This window comes from Molothrus ater, chromosome 3 (genome assembly GCF_012460135.2).
Source record: "Molothrus ater isolate BHLD 08-10-18 breed brown headed cowbird chromosome 3, BPBGC_Mater_1.1, whole genome shotgun sequence".
NCBI lineage: Eukaryota > Metazoa > Chordata > Aves > Passeriformes > Icteridae > Molothrus > Molothrus ater.
This window is the reverse complement of record NC_050480.2, coordinates 93,502,942-93,516,739: the sequence shown is the minus strand read 5'-3', so window position 1 is coordinate 93,516,739 and position 13,798 is coordinate 93,502,942.

The window sequence follows — 13,798 nt, the reverse complement described above, 5'->3', positions numbered from 1 at the left end:
TGTGGTATCCTTTGTTTAAAAGCACTGCAGTTGTGGTGACAAATACAAATTTTCATACTGAATAAGTACAAGGCTTTGACCCACCATCCTCCTTATGTGGGAGAGCTGACTATGCTCTGCAAGAGGAGAGAAGAAGGCCCTGAACATGTGAAGTGCCATGAAATGCAAAACATTTGGTACTGGGTTTATGAATACTTCATATGGTGTTGGCTGTGAAGTGAAATGATTGAACACGGTATTACATTTTCTTTTATGAAATGAAAGAGAGAAGAGAAGCAACAGTATGTGAGAGGCCAAATAACAGAAGAAGGCATATTTTCAAACTAATCTGCGAGTCTGGAGGTTGGGAAAGCTAAATAGTTGAAAACTCTCTGTGGAAGAAAGAAAAGGGAAGTTTCTCACACACCCTTGCAGAGACTTGATGCAGTTTGTAATGAGAGTAAGGAGCTGCAGGAGCTGGTAAGCCTTAAAGAATTAAAAATGCATATAGACTGCATAGTCTGTGATATTTTTTTAAATTAAAAGCTATGGTACTTAACATAATATTTGGCTTTAAGAAGGCCTTTATGGAAATTTGTTTTTTGCTGTTCACCCAGACAAATGCCTATTAAAGTGGTGTGACAGCCTTGTGTTTTGCTGTCAGGATGCCAACAGCTTTCATTCCACTCTTGCATGGCATGAGAGGGAGGGCTGCCTTGTGCAGAATATACACTGGAAAAAGTTGTTGGCCCATAAATAACATCATTTCTGTAGCAGGGGCATATTTCCAGTGGACTGTGTTACTGTGTTACTGACTGTGTTCCTGTTAAAAAAGAAATGTAAAATATACATCTGTGTAGAGATATACATGGTAAATATCAATTGATGTTGTGCATCAGCTGGAACTCTGCATATAGACATAAAGCAAGTAAAACAGTTAAAGTCATCTGAACAAACTTAAGCTTGAATTTTGCCATACTATTCAAAAGACATTATCTTTTTTTTAGGGTTCCTGCAGTACCACAATAGGGGTCAGGGGAGGAAAATTGAGCTCTTAGAAAGAAACTGAAATTCAAGCTCAGTTCTTGCCAACAGAATTCTTATATTTCATGTTTTCATATAGCACCTGCTCTAAGTGCATAGCCTCTATTTTCTGCTCTTACAGGTTGTAGCTGGCCTTTCTTTTCCCCAGCTGACTCCTGTCCACTCTCTTCACTGCCTTATTCCTAGCAGCTTTTTCAGCACTGTGAGAGGCATCTCTTCTGCTGCTCTTTCCCAACGCTGCCATGTTTTTCATCTTAACCGATCTTTTATGAGGCAAAAATGGGCACAGGTATGTGGGAAGAGATTTTTGGAGTACTTCAGAATTACAGAATTAAGCTTACTCTATTTAAATGAATAACATAAAAGAAGAGGAGGAAGGTTTGAAAGCAATTTTGAAGAGCCTTTCAACATGGTGTTGTTTTTATTTGTTTTCTTTCCTTTTTGGTTTTTTTCCTCTTTTAGTTATGTTTTGCTATATCTTATTTTCTCTTTCAAACGTTGTGTTCATTCCCATTCCAGCTGGCTCCAAGACAAGCTGCTGGCCAAGGTGGGAGAGCCTCTGGTATAACAGATTCAAGAAGGAGAAGAAAGAAGAGTGAGACCATGTGAAAGAAAAAGCCCTGTGGACACCAAAGTGCAGAAGGAAGGGAAGGAGCTGCTCCAGGTGCCAGAGCAGAGATCCCCTGGCAGCCCATGGGGAAGATTGTGGTGAGGCAGCTGTGCCCCTGCAGCCCACAGACATCCACAGTGGAGCAGAGATCCACCTCTAGCCCCTGGAGGGTCTCATCCCAGAGCAGCTGGATGCCCAAAAGATGCTGTGGCCATGTGGCAGCCTGCACTGGAGCAGACTCTTGGCAGGACCTGTGGACTCATGGAGAGAGAAGCCCACACTGGAACAGGTTTGCTGGCAGAACTTGTGACCCCATGGGCGACCTCACACTGGAGCAGTTTGTTCCTCAAGGATTGCACCCTATGGAAGGGATCCACACGGGAGCAGGAGAAGAGTGTGAGGAGTGGAAGAGACAACCTGATAAACTGACCACAGCCTCTATTCCCCATGTTTCTGGGGGAAGAGGTAGAAAAAATTCAGCAGTGAAGTTGAGGCTGGGAAGATGGGAGGGGTGGGGAGATGGTGTTTTGAGGTTTGGTTTTATTTCTTATTATCCTACTCTGATTTTATTGGTAATAAATTAATTTTTCCACAAGTCCAGTCTGTTTTGCCTGTGGCAGTAACTGGAGTGATCTCTCCTTGTCCTTATTTCAACCCACAAGCATTTTGCTGTATTTTCTCTCCTCTGACCAGCTGAGGATGGGGACGGTAGTGGGGTTTGGTTTTGGTGGGCACCTGGCATTCAGTGAGGGTTAGCAGGTGTTCTTTTAAAGACTACAAACAGGAATATCAGCTATCCAGATTGACTTTTCCTGTGCTAACAGGTTCTGTTCTTTTTAGACTATCTTTGTTACATTGTGGTTCAACCTCATTTTTGGTAGTTTTATCTTAAGACTGTTCATTAAAATAATCCCTGAACACAGATTAACAACTTGTTATGATTTTGGCCTGATCAACTACTTCTGTCTCTATAGATACAGTGAATATTGGCAAAGTGATAAATATATAATAAATTACAGGATGAGATATTTAATTGCAGTTTATAATGCCTCTAGTATGTTATCTACTTCATCACTCTTCTGTCTACAAACCTAAGAACCTTGGCCAGAAAAAATTTAAAGCTCCAAGCCTCTAAGCTTTAAATATCTGCCTATATAAATTCTTTAAATATCTGCCTTGTCTTTATAAAATGAAACTTGATTGTTCCTCAGCTAAGGAATTTTACCTTCAAAACAAGCTGGTCTTAGTACAGGGGGACATTGTTCAGTCATGCACAAGGGATGGCTTAAAACCTATTTATTAGCACTGCAGGGTAAAAAATGTGGACTTCATATCTCTTGACAATATAATGTCCTGGATGTCCAGCAGGGCCATGCAACTCAGCTTCTTAATCTTTAACTGTCTGAAAGATGGAAAAGTAAGCAGTATTGGTTTTGATAGGAAAAATACCAGTTGGGTGCCTTTTTTTTTTTTTTTTGATAAGAAATATGTGAAACCCATCTTCTGCAGTTATCTTTCCCTCAAACCTCCTTCCAGTTAGAAAAGCCTAATAATTTTAACAAACTATTTTGTCTCCAAAATATTCCAGCATTTGAGCATAGGTTTACCTCCTCTGCCCGCCAAAACATGTAAAATACTGCAGTACCAGAATTTTTAATGCTTTCTGGGACCATCTGCAGAATTCCCATGCAGGTAATGCTCCTCTCAAAAAATTATAGTGAGGAGGTATTTGATGAAAACCCCCTACTTTTTTACCTTAAGTTTTACCTTAAGAGTGTATCTGTATGTGTATTACAAAGTATATACATATACATATATATAAAAAAAAATACACACACATATAAAACAGTATAAAACAGGCTGAAACTATGACTGGAGACACATTTCTATATGTCTGAATTTGCATATTGATAATGCAAATTCAGATATATTATTTATTCTATGCTAATGAAACTCATAAAAGAAAAAAAAATCATTTTTCTCAGTGCCTTTATGGTTTGCCATATACAATCTGAGTGTTTCATGAGTATTTTGTATTGACACCACTCCAGAAAGTGAACATATCTATTTTATAGGAAAATTATATGATCCAGAAGACTATATTATACTAATTTTTTCTCCTGCTTTGTGGTTCCTAGGGCTTGAATTTTGGTGGTTTATGTTAAATTAAACTTCTTTTCACAGTGAATTTAGATGTTGCTGTGAGTCATAAGAATTTTAAAAAAATCTGTGCTGAAGATCAATGCAAGTCAGAACTTTCCAAATTGCTGTAGTTTATCTTGCTTCTTTCGCTGGATGCTGTTCATAGCTACATGGATTGAAGCAGGAATTCTATGGTAAAAAACTGAAACCTCCATAACCAGGAGATAGGAAAATAGAAGATGATGAATGATGGGAGAGGTATTGTAAAGGGAAATTTTTCATGGTGTTGGAGGTGGAGTTCAGAGCAATGCCTTTTATTTCAATGGAAAAATTAAAAACCAGTCAAATTCAGGTGCAGTTGGAGGTGGAGATCAGGTAGGTACATGAGACAATAGGAAAAAGGGTGATCTGTTCTTCTGCAGCTGAAAACCTTGAAATTCTCCAAAGAGATTTCGTGTCTTGATAGTGAAAGATGAGTAAACTTACATCAGAGGAAAGGTTCATGATATTTTGAGGGTGTTGAACTGAAGAAAAAAATAGAAAACCTCTGGAAATTTCACTTACTTCAGTAGCTTACATATTCTATATTAATTTCCCTTTGCAAACCTAGTATTCAAAAAGTGAGAGTTCAGTTTAAATGTGAAATCACCTTTTTTTAACTTAAAAAGGAGTCTTTTGTTTGAGATGTCACTGCAGTATAATTTATCCTGCATTTATTATAATGCGCATTCAGTCACATTTCATTTTTTACTTCCGAGAATTAATTAGTATTTTAAAGTCTTTTGTATACTTACTCCCCCATGGCTGCATAATTACAGTTTATAATGAATAACCTCTGAGTTTTGATTGGCTACTCTGGCTTTCATAGTTTAACAGATAAACCTGAAAATAGAAAGCAGAGTATTCCCACACTTTAGGAAAAAAAATTAGTTTCACCTAGTTTAGCCATCTGAGAGCTAAGTGTCTTATCTACCCTTCTTGACAAAGCACTTCCTGTGACTGAGGAAAGGTCGTTAATGGATGGAACAGTTTGCCTCCATCATCATCACCTTTCACACCCGAATCAGAGCATCACAGGAGAGAAGACCTGCTGTCTAATGGAGAAAGATCAGTAGTCCTCAGTATCAAAATCATATCATTATCATATCATTTTACCCACTAGCCATGAAAAGGACCTTTAGCTTCTTCAGATTAGATCTTATTGACTACAGCTCCAGGTATTCTCTGAAAATACGGAAATCTTTAGTTGTCTGTACACATCTTGAGCACATAGTTAAATGCTTGCTAGAATATCTTCTAAAATAAGGGCATTCAAGCATATATTTAAGTGTGGGGTTATTCTGGTTTAAGATCCAGGGTGGAAGTGGTGTGTATTTTGCAGAGCTGCTTCTCAGAACTCGAGAACAGTTTAATTCTTGCCCAAAGAAAGGAAGCCTGATTTAGGGCACGTCTCAAGAGGCAGCCATGCAGGGTGCAATGCTCTGTGCAGTTCTGCAGTGAGAGGTGCTGTGCTACATGTTATATATGATCACAATCTGTGTCAGGTCGATGCAGTTCCTGGCCTGAGACTGGCCAAGGCTTTCAGTGGCCTTTTGCTCTCATCAGAGTAGTGGTGATGGGCTATGATGGTGATGGGCTGTGATCTCTCCATCTGGAAATGGGGTTGTTTATATTAAAAGTATTTCAAGGAGAATTTATAAACAGGCTTAGGCAAACCAACAACAGTTTTTCTTCAATATTATTGCTTTTATTCATGTGAAAGCTACAGGTCTCATCGAGTACTGTTACTGCCTTTGTGTGATCCATAGAACTTATTGAAAATATTAATAGCTGAAAATGATTTAAATGAATGGGTTGAGACAGGAATTTTTAATTTGTTTCATTGTGAAATCATTTTATCATTGTTAAAATGTTAAGTATACATTTATTTTTTAATGAAAATGAGTAGGCATTTATTTTAATTTTTTTCCTGGAGAAAATTAAATTATTAATTTAATTTAAAATTAAATTAAATTCTTTAATTAAAACAGTTTCTCTTTAACATATTTTTATAGGAGGATTAAAAAATAAAATTGAATATTTAGATTTAAAATGTTTTTAAAAAGGTTTACAAATCTGAGTGGTACCCTTATCTTAAAAAAATGTGTCACCATACAAAGAGAACCAACTACTTCAGCCTTCATTTTCGAGTTGCTTTGTGTTCTTAGAGTTATGGAGATGTCCGGCTTACTTCAAACCACACTTTATGCTCTAGAGGGACTATGAAGTTTTACTAGTTTAATTGCTTCACCTTCATTTTTTTTCTTATTTTAAAAATTGTTTTAGTGGATGATTCTTTGTCAAAAGAACTAATTAAAAAGCAATATATTGATAATACTGCTTATTCAAGTTCTATATTTTACTTTTTATTAGTAAACTGTGACAAAATTTAAAAAGGACTGTATTGTGGGTTTTGGGTTTTTTTAGTTACTGATAACCACATACTCAACCAACAGCTGTAATGTGATGAAGACCTTAAGAAGGGATTGTGAGGCTGAAAGACCCTTACTTTTAAAAAATATGCCAGTTTGTGTCATAAAAAAAAATTACTTCCACTTCCAAACCTTGTTTTTACTTAAACTTGTATCACCATAGAAACAAAAATGGCAGAATATGTTTACACACAAAAGGGATAGAACTAAATAAAGAAAAATAAGAATCAGTGTGGAGATCTCTGCCTCTGTTGTAGCCAAACATCAAATTGTTCACTACACGAAGGAGACGATCCTCTGTTTCCAATGCTTCATCAAGTGTCTTTAAGCACTGAAAGCCCTAATTCCTAATTAGGGAATTTAAAAAAAAGTTCCTAATTTTTAAGCAGGAACTTCAAAAAATGTTCATGTTCACAAAAATACTACACTGTGAATAACAAGGTCTTGACAGAATTGACTCCTAGAATAATATGGTAGATTATCCTCAAAGATAGTGCACGTGTTTCTCCCATACAAATTTATTTTCTTCAGATGAGAGCAGAATAATTTTACCTTCTTAAAATTTCACCTTCTTATTGTATTACTTTCAAATACCAATTATATGCCTAGTTCCTGTATAAAAAATTTCTGACAGGACTTTTACCCATGGTACACAAGAGCTTTTCCATTTGCTGAAGCTTATTCTCTTTGCATAATGAAAAACAATTGCAGTCTTTTTAAAATAATGATCTCTTGTACTGAAGAAAATGTAACGAATATAATTCTGACTTATCCTAAATTAAAAATTATTTTAAGCTATTTCAAACTCTTTTCTCTAAAACTTTAGTACTTGGTCAAAAAGATACCCAAGCAAAATTACCATTTTTTATTACCTATTGTCTGGCACATAATTTTTCAAGTTTATTGATTCTTAATCTACTTTAAAATTGTTACAGCTTCCATAACTCATGCTATTTTATTGGGAAAAAACAGTTTTCTTTGTATCTAAACCCACATATGGATTTTTTTTATCAATTAAATTTTGAATAATGCTTATTGCATTTTCATAACACAATACAGACTGCTTTCTGTCTTGAATAGAGAGAGTGTGGGGATCTTCGGAGGAGATCTGGGGGCATTATCACTGTTCCAGAGCAAATAAAGTGTTAAGTATCATGAACAAAGTGAAATGTTTTAACAAGGGCATTTTTAGCGTGATGCTCTCCTGCCATGGTAATTATCAGCAAAAACCTCACACATATGACAGTGTCTCTGGAAAGAGCCTCAGCACTTTGTGCCAATACATCTGAATATTGACAGGTTCACATCTGACACACCGTGGGACTGGGGCCTCCTTGCCAAAGCGGGCAATCAGAAGTTGGGTCTGAAGTGGGTTTCTCACACCCCAGTGAGTACAGCAACCAAGGATGACCCCATGAAGATGCAGCACTGTTATTTTGTATTTTAAGGGGTTGTGTGCTTCTTTTTGGAAGGACTAGAAATCCATGTAAGAAGGATTCTGCTTTTGATTTTGTTCATGGTTTCAACACAGAGGGCTTTATCACCTTTCTGCTAGCTTCGCCATGAGGCTGCTAAAAGTTCTAGTCAGAATTGCACAGGAGTGGCACAATGCTTTTCTGGTGCTGCTTCACAAAGACTGCAATGGAAACTTCCTATGTAAAATCAGCTCTAACACTGACATGAAAAGCCTGTTACTTTTTTGTTCATTGCAGGGGGATTGGACTAGACAACCTTTAAAGGTCACTTCTAACTCAAATTATTCTATTACTCTATGATTTTAAGATTTTATGTACTGAGTGAGGTGTTTGGGAATTTTTTTAAATTTAGATAAATAATGATCTTTATTTTTTTTCCATAGGGGTAGAAGGACAGAAAGAGCTGCTTGTTTTTTTCATGTTTAAACAATAGGAATGGTTATTCATTATTTCCGAGCTTTTGTTCATCTTTTACTATCCAGCCCATCTGAGCACCCACTGGATTACAATCTTAAAATAATTGCTAAGACTCTTGAAAAATGTTGTGTTCCAAAGCAAATTCTAGAAAGCTATTATATCAAAGCCAGACAAATAATTAAATGAATCATTACTTCCCACCTAGCACTCACTGCAGTGTTATTGCATAATAAAATCATCTGAGTGGAAGGAGAAATAATAAATCCAGAGAGAAATCAAGTCTATATGCTTGAAACTACTAGAATTCATTTGAATAGAAACAAAAGCAAGAAGGAATGATGGTGGTGATCAATATCAGCCTAGAAAATGTCTTTTATTACACCTATCTTTGCTGCTGTATTGCCTTTGCACAACAATTTGTGATTTGAGCCTGCACAAATCCAGTAGCTGGACTCCTCCAGGAGATCATTTTCTTCTACTGCTGCTACTGAAATCTCTGCCTTTAGCTTCGAGATCAGAAAAAAATAAGAAAGTATTACCATGCAAATGAAAGAGGCATGAGATGGGGAGTTACAGCAGCTGAACTCTGAATCCTTCTTCCTAACATGCTTGCTCTTAAAACCAACTTTTTATTTTGCCCATCTGTACTAACAAGGCCATCTGATGAGAGGTAGGGTACTGGTCACAGCTCTTAATGACTTGGTAGGACTAGGGGCACTTGATGTCTTCCAAACCAAGTTCACAGATGATGGAATTTCAGGCCCCTGAGCACAAGAAGAGAAAAAATTCCTTATGCTGTAAGGCACTCTGTAGTCCTGGTCATGGAGCAGGATGAGGCCATAGTTCCAGTTTCTCATCTTCAACCTTGTAACTGCAAAACAATGCAGCAGGAGGCTTACAAATACTGCTTTTGAAGCAGATGTTGGAAAACTGCCACTTTGCATTTGACCTGCACTGGCCCTATCACAGCCTCTTTATTTCCCACCACCTTATTAACCATCTCCTCCAGGAGAGGCAGGGCTGGGCCTTGCAGTAGGAGAGCAGGCAGTTCCAGCAGCACCTGGCGGGGGCGAGGGAGGAGTGGAGGGTCACCAGGGAAAACAGAAAAGGACTAGACAGTAACTTGTGGCATGAATCTCTGCGATGGAAGTGAAAGTTCTCTTGCTTTGCATCCAGCTGATAAATAGGAGTTTTCAGTTGGCTCTAGCTCAGTTCAAAATGGAGGGAGATACATTGAGACTGAGCAGAACTGAGATTAAAAATTAGGTACTTGAACATCTAATAATGGCAAGGAGGTTTCTAGGTATCTGAAATGATGCTTTGTATTTGTAAAGTATCTTACGAAACCAAGGCATTTCTTTCTCACAATGGAAACCTGAACTAGTGCAGGCATAAAACAGCCATAATTTCCATTTAATAACTGCCATAAGCAGTGCTTCCAATGACACAAAATCAAGGCATGTATGGTTGAGGTTTGCACAAGGTCGAGCAAAAGCTGATTACCTAAGTTTTCAATGGTTTCATTTTAACAGAATGGTGCAAAATGACATGTCAAAACATATAACATTATGTGCTCTATTGAGTTATAAGTGGTATTTCTTAGCCCTGTAGCTGTCACAACCATTCCCATAGCCCCAAGCTACAGACATATTAACTTAGAGTTCCAAGAGTGGATAAGACATGTTGTACAGCTCCAACATGATTTGTGGAATATAAGCACCACAGGGATAGCACGTATGTTGTCATAGTACTTATCAATGAGAGGAAACATTTGTCCATTTTGACAGTGGTGAATGGAAAGGCATGGGAAAAAACAGTATGTGGCAGGAGATAAAGAGTAGATGCACTCTGAAATTAATTAGCAACATAGTTATTTTGATCAGCCATTAAACTGGAAACATATATAAGAAAAATGAACTCTTTCTAAGAAAAAAGATTATACACATCCAAGCCTTAATTTTTGGCTGCTATAATTTTACACAGTAAATATCTGCATAATAAGAAGTACTGTAATATTCTGGATACTTCAGTTGCAAAGTAAGAATGATTTCATAATATCAAGAATGGAATACAATTTTAATAATAGGAAAAAAAACCCCAGAAATATGAATAAAGGAGAGGTTTGCCAAGTTATTTGCCAGTGACTATCAGTGAAATACAGAAAACACTTGCATGTAGAAAAAAAGTGAACCATTTCCAGCATATTTCTGTTCTGGATAATGTCACATTTGCCTGAATAAGTTATTATTAGGCTCCCTCTGGTTTGAAAAATGTGTTTCAGCTGTCAGATTGTGTCTAAAGGCAGCCATTCAATTCTTTGTTTTTAGCCCCAAATTACACTTGACATTTATTGTTAAACTCAAGGTGCCTCCTTACAAAACCGATTCACATTGTAATTGTGCATTTTCTACTAACTAATCAATAGATAAGCAGTTTACATGGCCTTTGGCTTCTAGTTCAGTCACTAGCTTTAAACAAAAATCACTGCCTTGGAAGCAACAAAGACCTTTAAAGGGATTGAAACAGTCATACATAATTAAGCTTTTCTGCCTGTATATTTATGCTTCTATACCAGGACACAGAGAAAAAAAAATAAATCTGCAGGGATTTTGCCTCTTTTATTTTAAAAAACCCACCTGTTCTCAGTTTATGTATTTTCTTTACTCATGGACAAAGAGTTTCTATGCTATTTGGCAAGAGAGAGCTAGGAAAAGGCAGAAATCAGTGGAATGCTTGTAGAAAATGTAGTAGTGGTAACAACTCTTTGTAATTCTTTAGACATTTTGGAATTTAATCCTTGCTGAAAATTAATGGGTTTTGCACTGGGAGGCTGGCTAGGATCCATTGGCTGCAGATGCAGAGTTGATGACCACTTCCTACCTCTTGTTTGTGACCCCTAGGAAACTGCTGTGTGAGACTGCATCAAAATCCTAAAGATATATCCTTGATAAGAGTGGAAGAAGAGAGAGAAAAGATGATTCACATTCTCATGTTTTCTATTTACAATTGCTGACAGAAGACGAAAGAAATCTGTCTTTCATACTCGGTGAAGACTGCAGAGCACTGTACTGCTGGTAAGTTGCACTATGTCGCATTCCTAATATTTTCAAATAAAAATATTATTTCTCGTGCACCGAAGTTAGGTGAGATGTCCACCTACAATGTATTTGATATCTACCAGAATTACTGACTTTAAGAGAGCCTTCTGCATGAATTGTGGAGTAGCAGCATTTAATAATATCCTCAGTGTGAAGGTGGAGATAGTTTCCATGAGTCAACAAATAAGTATTATTGTACCCTTCAGAAAGACAAAATGCTTGACAATATCTGCTTGATATCAGTAGAAAGCTGAAGCTTTCATGCACATGAGATGAATAAAAGCAGGTAGGTAAAGGGAGACATTGAATTAAAGAGCTGACTCACTTTGTGAAGAGGATACTTAGATGTCCTGTTTCAGGTCTGGGAAGCCTCAAGGATCTACTGCCTGGAGACATCCAAGATTAGTGGAACACACCCTTTTAAGTTTCACTCTCTGTGGCTCCCTTCCTGTGATAAAATTAAGAGTGTACCTTCATCGCATCTGCAGATTTGTCTGCAAAGGCAAAACGTAAGTTGGACATTGGAGCAGTGAAAACAAAATTCTGTGTGCTCTTTCTTTCCCCATGGCTTTGCAGTGCTGTCCAGGCTCATTCATTCAGTGGTCCAATTTAGGACCTTTTTTTCTTTTTATTAAAATCTTCAAAGATTTTCCTGCCTTGCAGTCTGTACACTTGACACGTTAGACATAATATAAGGAGCTCTTGGAGACCAAAGGCTCTCATGCTTCATAAATCCTTTTGAGACTTGTTACCATCTGTCAATCATGAGCCTGATAAATCTTCCTACTTAAGGCAGTTTAGAACTTTTCAGTAGTTCACTTGGGCTTACAGCATCTTTTAAAAAATTGCCTGAAAGGAAAAAACGTTGATGAAAAGCAGAAGACAAATAACTTTCATTCCAGTGGGTGTTTTTAAAGTAGTTTTTTTCTGTCCCAGTGTCTGTCTTGAAGCCATTGGGCATATGCTTCTTAATAACTGATGTAGACACTGTTTTCCACTGTCTTGTTTTTCAAGCTGCCAAATTCTGCACTCTGTGTGGTCTAACAAAGAAGACAAATGCTGATTTAAGATGGATCAACAAACCAGAATGTGTCCATGAGTGGATTTTACATTATTTAACAGAAGCATCAACTCCTATTGAGTTAAGGAAAAGCTAAGTTGTGTTAAACAGGAAACCAAGGGTGACATCAATTACCCAGTAAAGTCTTTTTCTCCTTGTTCCAGCCAGATGTTGAAGGTGACAGGTAATTGTGCACATAATTATTACTGGTGAAAATTGAGTACATGGAGATTTATGTAACTGCAAGGTATATTTCATCTTTAACCATCAAAGCTTTTGACAAATATGTAACCAGTTTTCTGTCTGTTAATTGTATAAAACTTTGGACATGCTTTGAGTAAGAGTAAAACCTGATATTTCTGCATTACAAAAGCAGAAACAAACACTGTCATATTTGACTTGCACGGAGTACTAAAGAAATTATACGAAACACATTTGAAAACTTGGAATCACTGAGAACAGATAGTGAATAATTTCTGTCTGAAGTGATTTCAGGTGATGACCCTGCGAAAACAAGAGCCTGACAGAGCACAGCTTGCTGTAATGTCACAAAAAACCTAAAAATGTCTGCAGTGGAAGCAATCATCATCTCATAAAGACAATGTGGTAAATTTTATGTAGAAAAATGTGTATAAAAGCTCAGGATTATTATTAACAAAATGACTGACAAGTTCTTTTTATCTTTTCTTCTCTCCTGGAACCACAGTCACACTGTGTCATTGGTTAGAGGTGAAAACCAAATAGCTAGAATAAAGTATCAAGGAAATATAAGTACTTTTGGCTACTTCTGTCATTCAAATAAACCCTGACTAATTACACAACCAAATGATTCAGTTACATATCAACAAGAAAATACAGACCTTTCCTTTATCTGGGAGGTGGTTGAGAGTGTGCACAGCATCACATCAGAATACCTCTGGGGCTTCCACATAATGGCTTGCAAGTTAGCAAGGATCCTTTCTGAGCCCATATTTCTTTTTTCTAAGTACTTTGGTAATTAATTTTAAGAAAATCTAACTTGCAACAATAATTCATTTGTATTTCAGAAATATTGTATGTAGTTGCAATGATTCAGAGTGAATCTTTTGCTCTGCAAAACAATTAGATATTATGAGGCTTTGTTTTGCCTTAGAAATGTAAATTTTGCATAAATATGTTGACATGTTTAGCATTGTAATAATGTGTGTCCTAGTTTTGATTTGGAAAATTATTTGAGCAATGAAAAAAACTGGAAATTGGCATATAGAGCAACAAGAGTTGAAAATTATATTAATTTTGTTAAAGGGACAAAATAAGCCTCCTGTAGCTTTACATCATTCTGAGTCTTGGAGTGTGGGGTTTTTTGTAATACTTAAGCAAATATTCATCTGCAAACAGGAATTTCATTACACTGTTTTCCTACTAAGAAATGGAAATAGGTATAGGAGTTATGAGCTCCCCTAAAATGTCTTGTCAGCAGGGTGGTGTCTGTGGTCTGGTGTGCTGTTGTTGCTGATGACTGG